We start from the raw sequence: 13,845 nt of genomic DNA on the forward strand, positions 1-13,845 counted from the left end.
GAGCGCCCAGCAGCGCCGGGCGGAGCGCCCAGCCACCCGCCTGGCCTCTTCCTGGTCCAGCCGAGGAGGCCTGCCGCCCCGCCGCCGGAACAGGCGGCTGCAGAGTGGAGCGCTCTGCAGTGCCGGGCGGAGCGCCCAGCCAGCGGCCTGGCCTCTTCCTGGCCCGGCCGAGGAGGCCTGCCGCCCCGCCGCCGGAACAGGCGGCTGCAGAGTGGAGCGTTCCGCAGCGCCGAGCGCTCGGAACGTCCAGCAGCACCGGGCGGAGTGCCGAGCCAGAGCGCATGGCCCAAGGCAGAGCGGCGGCGGGAGCCCCGCTGGCCCTGCCAGGGTGACGGGCGGCGGCGGGAACCCTGCTGGCCCCTTCCGCGCCGCCGGAACGTTGTGGGCCGCATGGCCCAAGGCAGAGCGGCGGTGGGAGCCACGCTGGCCCTGCCAGGGTGACGGGCGGCGGCGGGAACCCTGCTGGCCCCTTCCGCGCCGCCGGAACGTTGTGGGCCGCATGGCCCAAGGCAGAGCGGCGGCGGCGGGAGGCTCGCGGGGCCTTCCACGGCGCTGGGGCGCGGACGGCGGCGGAAGCACTCCTGGCCCCTTCCGCCCCGCCGGAGCGGCGTGGGCTGCATGGCCCGCCGCCGGAATGTTGTGGGCAGGGAAGCAGGAGGTAGGCAGGCAGGCGGGCTGGGCGATGGGCCCGTGGCTGCGCTCGGCGGGGCCGGTAGTGAGCTCAACGCTAGCCTGCGCCAGCCTGCACCAGGGGCTCCGGCTCAGTCCGTTGCCGGCGCACGGCGCCTCGTCGTGGCCGGGATCTGGGTCATGGTTAGGTGAGTGCCCTCCCAAAGCGGCGCCCAGGACGAGGCTGCCTCTGAGCATGCACATCCCCCCCCCCCGCCAGTCCAGTCTTGGAAAGCTGGGGTGGGTTTATAGCTGGGGATGGGGTGGTCTCTGAGCATGCACAAAGTGCCTCCCTCACTGCTGCCTTTGCTCTTTTTTCCTTGTTTCTTTTTAAAAGCAGTTGCTCCCCAGGGTGGGTCCATAATAAAAATCGTAATAAAAAATTAAGACATCCCCTGAAAATAAGACACCTTGTGTTTTTTTGAGGAAAAAAAGTTATTAGACGGTGTCTTAAAAAAGGGGAAACACGGTAGTTCATTGTTCCCCTTAAAGTAAATGAGAGATATAATCCAGGTTTAGGAAATTAGGGGTTTGTGTAAAATTTGGCCATGACACCCACAGACTGCCTTTTTTAAAGCATGCATAGTTTAAAATAATATAATAATAAGGCAAGCTTGCTTAAATAATCTTATGTAAGGGCTTGATCAACCCAAAAACAATGGCAAATATTTAAAAGAGTGGAGGTAGTGTGTAAAGGTTTGTTTTAAAGAGGCTGTAGAAGGCCATTTTTTCCTCTCCAAAAGTAAAAAGAGGGGGCAGGATGAAGGAAAATAAGAGTAGTAAGTTTGAAAATGCTTGCTCAATGCTTTGAAAATATTTTGAAACTTGAAAATGTTCACTTCATGAGGTGTGCAAATGTTTGTTATTGAGAGAGGCTCTAAAAGGGAGTCTTCCTCCAAGTGACTAGAGGAATATTGACTAAAGGAAAATTGAACAGCTATTCCTATAAAGGTGAATTGTTTGTCAAAAGTAGAGCTTCCTTAGCCAGGAATTGTCTATCTGAGTCTAGTTTTAACTTCAATTGTGTTGGGCTCCTGATATCACCTCTTAAGGAAAAAAACTCATCTGCTAAAGGGTTCTATATAAAGTTGGTATTTTCATTCAAATCTTGTGAATCCTGTATCTTAGAGGGTTAGACTAAATGACCTCAGGGTCCCTTCTAACCCCCATTTTAGAGCTATGTGAAAGGCAATGTGTCTGATGTGGTGATGGGTTGAAATTCAGCCCAGCTCTGCTTTCTGGCAAGGAAAGATTATTGGTTTTCAGAGTTGGAACAAGAGTGTAATTGTTGTTTTTGTGGAGTGATTATATAAGTTTTTATCACTTTCTCTATTAAGGGGGTAAAGTTTAAGCACATATGAAAGTCTTGAACATTTCCCAATCTTTCTCTAGAGAGTAAAAGTGGGGTGTATGTGCATACCTACCCCTTTCTGTACAGAAAGGGGGAGCGGGAAGGGAAAAGGGAGATTGTAACCTTGAAAATGTTTGTTTGTGAACTCACAATATTTAAGGTCTGTGTCACAAGGGAGCCATGTGCTCTGTATGTAATGTTTCACCATGTGACTATGGAATATGGTGTTCCTTCTAGGGAAATGTTATTAAAAGTAGAGGATCCATAGCCAGCAAATGTCTATCTGAGTCACTTTAACCTTGATTCAAATGGACAGAATGGTTTTAGTAAGGAAGTAAATTCCCTCTTAAACTGTTTATCCAATCTTAAGGTTTGCTAAAGGCTTCTATATAACGTTGGTACTTTTAATCTTCCCCTTCCTTATTTTTCCCTTAGTACACACATGTGCTTCCGTGATAGGGCATAGCCTGTGTTTCCTTCCCAGTCAGGCGTCTGTACTCAAATGTATGTGTATCCTAAGGGCAGTGATAGTGTTGAGATCCCCATATTTCAGAAGGGGTGGACTAGATTACTCAAGATCCCTTCCAACCCTTTCCAAACTTGCAAAAAGGAGGGAGAGAAAATGTGTTTGTAAGCACTGAAAAGTGAGTTTCTGTGTAAAATCTAACCCTATTTTAAAATCTACTCTTTCCCCTTCCCTTCCTTTATTCAGATGGTAATTTTGTCAAGAGGTGCAGCACTTTAAAAAATGGTACAATAGACTGCCGAATCATGAACTCTGTACATGCACAGAGGCTATGTCAGCTTGAAGAGGAAAATAGAGGAGAAAAATGAGGTTTTAACTAAGGGGCGAAAAGGTTATAATCTGCTCATGAAATATTATTCAAATTTCTTAATGTAAAGCTTTGAACCACTGAGGGAAAACAACCTCATGTGTGTTACTGGTCCATCAAGGTTAAGTGGTTGCCAAGTTCCAAAAATCTTAACATGCCAGATTCTTTCCACAGGTATAAATAGCAGAGTACTACTATAAGTCTGTCTCTTGAGTAGTTTATAAATTAATTAAGAGGTTCAAGGTTATGCTTTGCACATGAAACTTAAATTTAAATTTCCTTATGTAAAAATAAATAGATAAAGAACCATTGAGAACCATCAACTGTTTAGAAGCTGCCAATTCCAGTTCAACATGCAAAACTCTGTACATTTTAGGAACATTTCCTGACTGATTTTCACATGAAATAATTTTCCCTTTCCAGCAGAATACTGAGATTCAGGGTGTGGAGAAATTCTTTCAGAACCTTAATGCAAAATTATCTCCCAATGGGGGGGGGGACGCCACCTAAACAAGCCCCTCCACACTTGGAAATTCATAGAAAATTGCTGTCTACCAGTTGACAGACTATGCAAACAAAAGGCTCCATTTCTTTCCTAGCAGGTACTCAGGATGGATACTTATCTCCCATTTGCATTTCACCCCGAAGCATTACCCTATGTTAATATAACCCTCCCTTTTCTAATGTAGCAATGATTGAGTGTTTTGCCAATTCTTTTCTTCCACAGCAAAAAAAAAAAAAAAAAAAGTGAGGAGTGAGGAGATACAAACAGTAATTTCATTTCTCTTTGGCGCTTCTCTTTAGCTTATAAATAATCTGCTTCCATTTATTATATCAGTTTTTCCATTATGTCTATGAAATTATTCTAACAATAACCAGGTAAAAATTGTTGTGTGAGTGGTAATCTAAATTTTATTTTGTTTTATTTTTGTATCTTTTTTTTTTTTGGTATTTCTACTTTTTCTTTCTGTACATACAAATGTAGCATCTAAGTCATTCTTTCCTGTAAATAATAATAATAATAATCCCTTTCAAACAAGATACATGAACCTCAAAGAGAATTCAGAACCACATAAGGAAAATGTTAATAACTTATCGATTGTGTCCTAATTAACAAAATTTTTGTCCTTTGTTTCCTCCACAGCCAAACTAGGTGAAGTAAATTAAACTGACTGAGTAGACAATAACAGCAGTAATTAAATAACTATGATCTTATATTATTTGCAGCTCCCCAAGAAGAAATTTCTAGAATATTCTCCCCTTTCTTGACTATTTATCACTATTATTTTTTAACTAATTATATCTTCAGGCCCCAACCCCCTGCAGGCCTATTTTCAAAAGGATGTTTTACAGGAAACCAAATTGACATTTTATCTCTTTGATCACAACCTAAGAAGGAGGACCTAGAAAGCTATAACGTTTCAGCAAGGTTTAGAAGTGCTGTTATAGAAGTACTGTTAACTTCCTCCCAGTGACTCGAAGGCAGACAAGAAAACCCCCTTGTTGGAGATACATGCAAAAGCAGCAAGAATTATCTCAAGTTCACCTGATTGCCTCAAGATATACAAATGGCGTATAATTAATAATTTGAAGGTTTTGTGCATTATGTGTTATATAGGAATACTGAAATGTGTCAAATGACTTTGGGACAAAGGGGGAAAGTGAATTGCAAGGACATTCTCTCTCCTTGACCTCAAGACTCTGTGCCCTAGGATTTAAAAGCAGCCGGAATTGTCTCAAGATCATGATGGCCTCAAGACATACAACTGATATATAATTATTAGGTCTTATGTTGCGTGATATTCGACAGAAACATTGAACTATGTCTGACAGTATGTTATTTCCACAAGGAGGGGGAGGTGAACCAATTTTGTGTTTAATTGTTGGGTTTTTTTTTAAAAAAAAAAAAATGTATAGTGTCCCAATGTTTTTTTTTTTGTATTATTGCCATGCATTGTATGCCTTTTAAAGGATCAGGATATTGCATAGTTCAGTATTTAGATTAGATCAACTTATGACCACATTTTCTTGTCCCACCTGGCACTCTGCAGTGTGCCAACCTTCTCTACACATTTTTTAAATTTGTTTTTACTCATTTTACCAAGAATAAGCTCCAAGATCCATGAAACACCAGATAAATGAAGGTATTTATGTCTTGATTTAACAGGAATGATCCCTTTTAGAGTTAAATTTGACTAATTTGGACATGTTTTATGGGGCTGTATAAATTTTAATTTGGCTTCAGTTCTAATTGGGCAAGTGTATCCAAGGTGCAAGTAGCTTTCTTCCTTTAAGAGCAACTGGGCAACTCCCTACAGTGCAAGGCCAGAGCCTATAATAAAGGCCCATAGAAAGCCCAAGGCAAAGGCATCTCTCTCATGACATGTCCAAACCTGTGGCAGCTATGGTGAGTGCCAGGCGACATGGTCAATATGAAAGCCCTAAGGGGATTCACCAGGGATTGTTGCTGTTGTGCCACGTTGGAGGTGTGCAACCAGAGGAGAGCTAGCTTTTGACACCTGAGAACACACAAAAGGGTAAACAAGCAAACTGCACTTTCCAGTCAATATTGGTGGACCATCCTGTTAAGTGTAATACATAGACCATTTTTGAGAAATGCTTCTCCCAAAGTACTAAAACAACACATCTGGTTATTCTTTTGTGGGGCAACAATTTTTAAGAAAAATTATAGCCCCAAATGGGGAATTGTTATAAGAATTTTGAGGTCATATCTATATATATATAATAATTGTTCATAAAACATGTACATGAATGTACAGGCACATGTCTGAAGCAGCACAGGAAGACAGGCCTTTCTGACACCATTTTGACTCTCTCTCTGACCAGGTGTTCCTCTGCAAGGAAGAAGTGGGGTGGGGGGAACCTTCTCATTGTCTCAGGAATTAAAGTGATAATCCCTGGCATCCTGATACCTGACTGCCAGACAAAAGGGTGTGATTAACTTGGCTGGGAAACAGGGAAATGTAAATATCTCTCAATTTTGTTGATTAGGTTTTGGGGGGCAGGGGGCAGGGTCCAGACTGCTCAGATTACTGCCACCAGACCTCCCCTTTCATGATGTACCTATGATGAATCTAGGGAGGGGGGTCTTGGGCTACACCCCTTCTGTGACATATGGATGATGCTTCTGGGGGGTGGGCTGAAACCAATTTCAAATTTCTTTTTAAGGGCAAGACATCTTTGTTTGGGGTTCCTTCCTTGTTCTCCTGTGTGAGAGGAAGGACCCTGTTGCAACAGCAAAAATAAAAGTGCCTTGCTTCGTACGTCCTGGTTTGGTCTCTGTTATTTGGTGGGCAGGAGACGCTTAAATTCGTCTGCTTGCCTGGATCCTTGAGCTCTCCCTGGGTCAAGATCCATTTCTCTGGGTTCATAGGAACCAGCTTAAATTTTACAACATGGTTATCCCATTTTTTTATAGTCATAACAACCCTATGAGGTTGGTTGAGATAGGTTATTTACCCAAAGCTTTTTCCTCTCAATGAGTTTATGACTGAGGTTGAATGGATCTTCTCCGGCCAAGGCCAATACTGCACTATTCCATAACAGAACCACTCTCAGTTGTTTCTCCGTCTGTCAAATGTTAGTTTGTATGCTTTTAGAGACAGTGATCTGTTGAGGGAGGAGGGTTTTTTAAATATCTTATTTCAATTATGTTGATAAAGTAAATATACAACACACAAAAATATACTACAATATAAAATAAATATACAATATACAAACAGTATTAAATAGTACACAAACAGAAATCGAATGCTGTGGTCTCCTGAAGAATTTTTAAAAGTATGTTTTATATATTTGATTCATTTGTCATTTTCACTAGGATTATGAAACCTGAGCTCATAATTTCAGAAAGTTCACTGCTGGTGCAGTGGTGCTTAATCCAGTTTGAGCTGGGCAGGATTCCTATGCTCATCATCAATCCAACTCTCTAGTAAATTTCAAGCAATTTGAAATGAGGAAACAGCTACAGTCTCTCCCCTATAGACAATAGTAATTGTGATGTGCCCATGAATCACAATGTCCCTCACAATAGTACAATACATCCACCATTCACAACACTTCAAGTTTTATACTACAACCAGTTGTGAAGCTATTTCAGTGCTGTACGTCCCACCAGACATGATACTCTGCCCATGCCCCAGTCAGGATGTTGAAACTATACTGTAGTTTCTCACACTGTCATATCCATGTTACACTTATAAGCTGAATAAGGTAAAGGTAAAGGACTCCTGGATGGTTAAGTCCAGTCAAAGGCAACTATGGAGTGTGGCACTCATCTCACTCATCTCACTTTTCAGACCAAAGGGAGCCAGCGTTTGTCCGCAGACAGCTTTCCAGGATCATGTGTCCATCATGAGTAAACCACTTCTGGTGCAACCGTGACGGAAGCCAGAGCGCACGGAAACGTCGTTTACCTTTCTGCCACAGTGGTACCTATTTATCTACTCACACTCGAACTGCTTGGTTGGCAGAAGCTGGGATAGAGGAACGGGAGCTCACCCCATCGCGCAGATTCGAACCACTGACTTTCCGATCGACAAGCTGAAAAGGAAATAGCTGCCCTGCTTACTGTAGACCTCTGTTGTTTAGAAATACTTCATATGTCAACCTCCTGCCCAAGCAGGTATCCTGTTCAAAAGTCCAAGTCAAAACTTATAAGCATGTTCAGTAGAAAGATAGCAATTTTGCAAAGAAAAGATGCAGGGCTACAGGATCAACAAAGCAGAATTGACGGGGGTAGCCTACTAACAAGGATGCCGCAAAAGGAATCTAAGTGCTGTATTCCTCCTCTCATCTCTCTCCTTTGCAGAACGTTCCACCACACCAACTGTTACATGGACTATAATTAAGATGGTCTGAGCAGGACTGGGACCACAGCAGAGTCCCAATTCTTCTGCGGATGAACTTGTCACATAAACATTCTACATGTAAGCCTACTAACCAGAAAGAGGTTTCTACAGATGCTGTTTGACCTTCCTGTAAACCTACTTTATAAAAGTGCAAGGAAAAATGATCAGGCAGCTGGAGCAAAGCCTCTGTGAGGAAAAGTTACTACATTTTGGGCTTTGTTGTTGTTCAGAAAAACAGGGAGACATAATAGAGGTGTATAAAATTACCGTATGTATGGAGTGGAGAAAGCAGATAAGGAAGAAAACTGCTTTCAAAATGCTAAACCCCAGGGACCCTTAAGTGAAGCTGAATGTTGGGAGATTCAGGATAGACAAAATACGCTACTTCTATAGCACATAGAATCTGCTTCCACGGAAAGCAGTAATGGCCACCAACTTGGACAGTTTTGAAAGAGGACAGGACACATTCAACTATTAATGGCTACAAGAGCCTAGGAGACTCAGCGCTCTGATATTGCCTACTATAATAGTTTAAAACAGTGCTGTTTTGCTCTCCTATGCAAGCAAAGCAAGGGAGGCTGTCAGTAGCATGAATATTGTATTAAGTTATCACCTCAAGGGAGATGAAGTCCTAAGTCCTGATCACCTTAGCACAGGAAAAATGTAATACAATCAAGACAACATTCCAATAGGAATGTCCTCTGGAGATAGGCAGATTCAATCAAGAGTCTAAATTTAATTACAGTAAACGGGCCAAAGTCTTTCAAAGACTGTACTGCACCAAGGCTCTGACATGGCTATGTTAGTCTTTAGGAAAAACATGCCATAGTAACCTAGGAAGCTGCCTTTTACCAAGTCAGACCATTGGTCCATCTAATCTAGTCTTGTCTACACTGAGTGGCAGCAGTTCTCCCGGGTTCCAGGCGGATTCAATTTAGCACCTTCAACATGCAGGCAAACGCTCTACCAGTGAACATCTATCTATTCAGTGCCAAAAAATGGTTTGAAGCTTTCGGGCAGAAAGCCAAATAAACACAGGGCTTCAGGGACCACCTTGGTTCTGCCACTCCAATTCTATGCGGATTGCAGTTATGTCGTATGATGCTGAAGTCACTTTGCTACCTGAACACCTGAGCTCTCAACACAGAACCCAGAACCTGACTCTGTTTCACCTTCTGCTTTTCATTCACTGCTCTGCCTTCCTGCCTCTCTGGACCTGCACTTACTGAAGCAGTGGTCCTTGCTCCAGCTGCTCAAAAGTTATTCCTCTTTCCTCACTGTTCCCACCTCACCCAGAAATTTCAAGACTCTGATCCTAAACCTGCAATGCTTTGCAGGATATCTTCAGGAGAAGAAAAGGCTAAGAGGTATACTCTACGTCTACTCATAAGTAAATTTCACTGAATTCCCACTCTCAAGTAAATATCAGTCCCATGATCTTTAAACACCTATTATCCCGTAATCTATTAGAACTCCCCAACCAATGCTATGCTGAACAGAACAGCAGACATGATAATTCCATATACAGTCATACCTCGGGTTAAGTACGCCTCAGTTTGAGTATTTTCAGTTTAAGTACTCCGCGGACCTGTCTGGAACGGATTAATCCACTTTCCATTACTTCCAATGGGAAAGTTTGCTTCAGGTTAAGTACGCTTCAGGTTAAGTACTGACTTCCGGAACCAATTGTGTTTGTAAACCGAGGTACCACTGTAGGAGGAATCCAGCCAAGTCACTAGCTCCGCCTCTTCTGGGGGATGGAGTGAGTTATCTATATAAGCCCTAAAGCCCCTTTTCCATTTTGGGGTGTGTCATTTAGCATTGAGAAATGCTCGTTTCTTCTACAAGGGATACTATCTCCAGGTGCAGGGGTTTCAAGGCAGTAGAAAGCACAAAAGTATTTTTTTAATATAAGCTTTATACATTAAAGTCCTTAAAATGAAATGGAGGGTTTTTGTGTGCCCTAATGTGATAGTTGGTTGTAGTCAACCAAGTTCTACTCAAAGCCAATGAAGTTAAATTATGTTTGCTAATTTCAATGGTTTTATTCCGAGTATGACTAATGTTGGATACAACCCAGTTAGCTAGTAGTTGTTGTGCTCTTTAAAAAAAAATATGTATACAAGTCCAGTATTAAAGGTTCTGTGAGAGGGCAACAAATAATCTACTTAAAGTGATTTTGTCCCTCCTCCTTAACTTTCAGAATCACGTCCTAGTGAAAGTTTAGAACCAAACTGCTTTGAGGGTTGTTTGTTTACAATCAAACAGTATATAAATTTTATGAAATAAGTAGAAACACACTTACACGGTTGGGTTTTATTCACTTTTGTAAATATGGTTCTGTAGAATATAGTTTTATTGGTTATCAAAAAGTTTAGGGCCCGTTCTGATACTGTTATTTCTAGGAGTTATGCTTTGTGTAGTAGTATAAATGACATATTCAAATAAGTTGTACTCATCGTAGACTCATTGAAATCAATGAACATGGCTAAGTTAGGTCCATTAATTTCAGTAGGTCTATGCTGGGTAAAACTTAGTTGAATACCACTCTGTCGTTTTGTTTTGCTACAGGCACTGAGGCTAGGTCGACTAATTTATATAGCCCAATTCTTTGATGAATTGAATATCACTAAGTCCCTCTTAAAGAAAAAGGCTGACTTGTGCTTTGGCCTTTTAAACTGTATTGGAGTGGTTATTGTTTTGGTTTGTTATTATGCTATGTATTTTTGTGTTTCTATATTGTACACTGCCCCGTGATCTTCGGATGAAGAGTGGTATAGAAATTTAATAAATAATAATAGAGGCTAGTTTAAATTGCTGATGTACGCCTCATGCAATGAGGTAACGGCTCCAGGTTGTTTCACAGTAACTTGAGTGGAAGTACAGTACCGTATTAAAAGATTTCCTTGACACGAAGCTATATTCTGTAGCAAAAAAAGGTATGTATGAATTTGTGTTGTTGGTGCTGTCACTACACTCAAGAAGTTTAGCCATTTAACAATCTGGCTTTTAACCCAAACACTAATTAAAAAAATAGAACTTTCAGTTTAACCAATCAAAGCTACTTCCCATGTTGGAAGGAAAAGCTACCTTTAATGTTTTCATTTTCTTATGGTAACATACCAGAAGCAAAATAGTTAAAAAAAACCATTAATATGCATGCCTTTAATTAGAGCTGCCATGTTTTAAATCAACCCATCTGCTCCTGAGTCTTTAAAAACATTTCAGTGCACAAACATTAGCAGATGAGGCTAACTCCCTTGTCCGTACAGGATTCCTGCCTTGTTTAGTGGCTGGAACCTTCCTACATTTTTTGGACTAGGGGAAGGCTGAGGTTTTGTTTATTTTAGACTTTTGGGTGACAAGTGACTTTAATTAAAGTCTAATAAATGGAAAAGTAATAATAAATGAATTTTGAGTGTCGCTACCTGGTTTGGTAATAGGTTGGCCCAACAAAACTGGGATCTCCTGACTTGGGACAGCGATGAAACTAGGCTTTATTTCACCCATAGCTGCCAAGTTTTCGCTTTTCTCGCGAGGAAGCCTATTCAGCATAAGGGAAAATCCCTGTAAAAAAGGGATAACTTGGCAGCTATGATTTCACCTGGGTTAAAGACCAAGTTTGGCATCCCAAACGCATTTGTGTACACTCACACAAACAGGCTGGGAGTCTCAATGGTGCCACTCTAGAGGTTAGCACAGGGGGGAGGGCTTTGGGAAATGTCAAAGAGGATCATTGAACTGCTTGCGTGTGTCTGCGAAAAAGGGAGAGTGAAAGAATGGTTTTATATTACGATTCTAATTAAGGTTGATTTTGGCAATTTCCCATTAAAAAGCTCAAAAACTATTTTGCTGTTGAAATTTTGCAAAGAAAGCGAAAGTGTCCCTTTTTTCCAGGGGCAGTCCCGGATAGCCATTCCGGTTTCTGGTTTGATCCCAGAATGTCCTGCTTTTCCTTAGGACACGCTTATTTTCATCTGAGAAATGTTGGAGGGTGTGCTAGGATGTCTCTGTTTTCGTTGGAGAAATGTTGGAGGGCATGGAGTTCTCTGACCCCAGAACCGTCTGAAGGCAATTGTGTAAACGGATTTTTTTAAAATTTTAAATATTTTATTATGGGGTGGTATACAAATTTGAAGAAGAAATTGAAGAGGAAGAAGAAGAAGAGGAAGAAGCAAAGGAAGGAAGGAAGAAGCAGGGGAAGAAGTATGGTTAGGAAGAACCCATGTGTTATGACAACACAGTTCCCATCATAGATCTTGTTTTCTCCTAAGGAGATTCTCCCTTTTCCCCGCCGGGAGAAAACAGAGAAGCGAGCTAGCATTCAAGGCAGCCAAACCACGCGCGAGAAAACCTGCCCGGCTGCTTGATGCCGTGCAGCCTGCATTATTTCCTCGGTAGGGAAGGCAGCCCCGGCCCCCGCCGAGAGGCCGGCCTTCCTCCCAAGCCAACCCGCGGGGCGTTGCAGCCCGGCTGCCCGGCGGCGTTCCCTTCCTCGCCGTTCGCCCTCTCGTCCAGCCTCGAGTCGCCTGCCCCGACGGCGGAGGGGGCGCGTGCGCCTGCGCGCGGGTCTCTCCCAGGGACGTGGCCCGCTTTCTCGAGGCTGGAGCTGCTCGAGAAAGGGTGGAGAGAGAAGGAGGGAGGGAAGGAAGGAAGGAAGGGGGAAAGAGAGGACCAAGAAAGGCGGGACGCCGTCCGGGCGGCGAGCTCCGAGGAAACAGCGGCGGCGGCGGCTCCGGGCCGGCCTGGCTGCCCAGGAAACTGATGTTCTCGCCTCCTCTCCCCGGCAAAGGCTTCCAAGGTGAGCGAGCGGCGCCCCTTCTGGCCCCCATCGCTCCTTTGCACCCCAGGGAGGAGGAAGAGACCCCATGGGAAGAGCCCACCCACCCACCACCCCGGGGGAAGGGGTGCCAGGGTGGGGGAGCCCGGTGGCCTTGGAGAGGGCCAGGGGCGCACGGAGCCCCGTCGCCGCGCCGCGCCCTAGAGACGCGAATGACAGGAAGGTGTGGACGTCTCCCCCCCTCTCTTTTCTTTCTCTGTCTCCTCGGGCCTGTTGTGGCCTCGCAAAGAGGGCTGCTCTGAATGCTCTCCCTTCCCCGCGTCTTGCAGGCGCTTGGCTGCAAAAGGAATCGCAACAGAGCAAACATCGGAGAGCGCGCTGCTTGCGCTGGTGCGGGATTTCGTCGGGGTTTCCTCCTCCTCCTTTCCACCCACCGGATTTCCTCTCTGCGGTGGGGGAACGACCCCTGTGTTGTGTGTGTCTGTGGTTAGTCTTTGTGGCAACGCCCCTTCTTGGTTCTCCCAGGCTGAGCACCAGCTCCAAGTGAAGGGACCTGACCCGGCTTTATCAGACAGGACATACCGGTAATCCCTCAGAGATGGGACCGGGTTTTTCCTTACAGATGCTCAGCCATCCGCAGGAGTGCCCCTGAGTACGGGCAGAGCGCTTTCTGCTTAACCACAGAAAGGTTGCACCCGCAGATGGCGTGACACAAAAGGTCAGCCTTGTAGCTCAGTTGTTGAGGATTGATTTCAACCCATGGGATGCATGTACGGGAAGGGGGATATACGAAACTTTCCCCCGACCTAAGAACTGAGTGGCTCTTGTCAGTCCGCACTAGGTCCACGAGGGCCCCCCCACAATCCCATCCCAACCACATATGGCAAAGAAGAATTTTTCTTATCCTGCATGTAATTCTTGATCAGAGGTGGAGCTGTCTTAAATCAGATGTGCCCATTTTGCAGATCCTTTTATGGCAGCGGCAAGCTACATACATGCACACATGATGCCATGCATTTTAACACCTCTGCATTCTCTCCTGCAAAACAGTTGGTTGAGATGAGGAGGAAGGAGGGAAGAGCCCCAAAGGAGCTCAGGCGTGGAGTTAGTTCCTTAGAGAAGCCTAAGTATGTCCGAGACACTGTTTTGGAAAAATAAGCTCTAGGCCTCTGGTCCTTTTGACTTGGCTTGGTTGCACCACCCATTACGGAGACTGGTATGTTTTCCCTGTTTAAGGCTTGGAACCATTTCCCCTCAGCTGCTTTTTCCCCTTCCCTTTGCCCAGCTATGGTATCCCATAGGACGCTCTGGGATAACAGCAATGTTTTTATTACTGATACT

General features: G+C 44.1%; 1 protein-coding gene across 3 annotated transcripts in view; it reads left to right on the forward strand.

Moving 5' to 3' along the window:
- The first annotated feature begins 12,213 nt into the window (after positions 1-12,213).
- Positions 12,214-13,845, forward strand: part of EVI5 (ecotropic viral integration site 5) — a 71,059-nt gene continuing 69,427 nt past the window's right edge. The window contains exon 1 of one of the 3 annotated variants that reach the window (XM_035123801.2): positions 12,214-12,525. The gene's annotated coding sequence lies outside the window, so the exon portion shown is untranslated. The remainder of the gene's footprint in view (positions 12,526-13,845) is intronic. The other 2 variants (XM_060276732.1, XM_060276734.1) reach the window with 2 other exon arrangements.

The sequence above is a fragment of the Zootoca vivipara genome, chromosome 7 (genome assembly GCF_963506605.1).
Source record: "Zootoca vivipara chromosome 7, rZooViv1.1, whole genome shotgun sequence".
Lineage (NCBI taxonomy): Eukaryota > Metazoa > Chordata > Lepidosauria > Squamata > Lacertidae > Zootoca > Zootoca vivipara.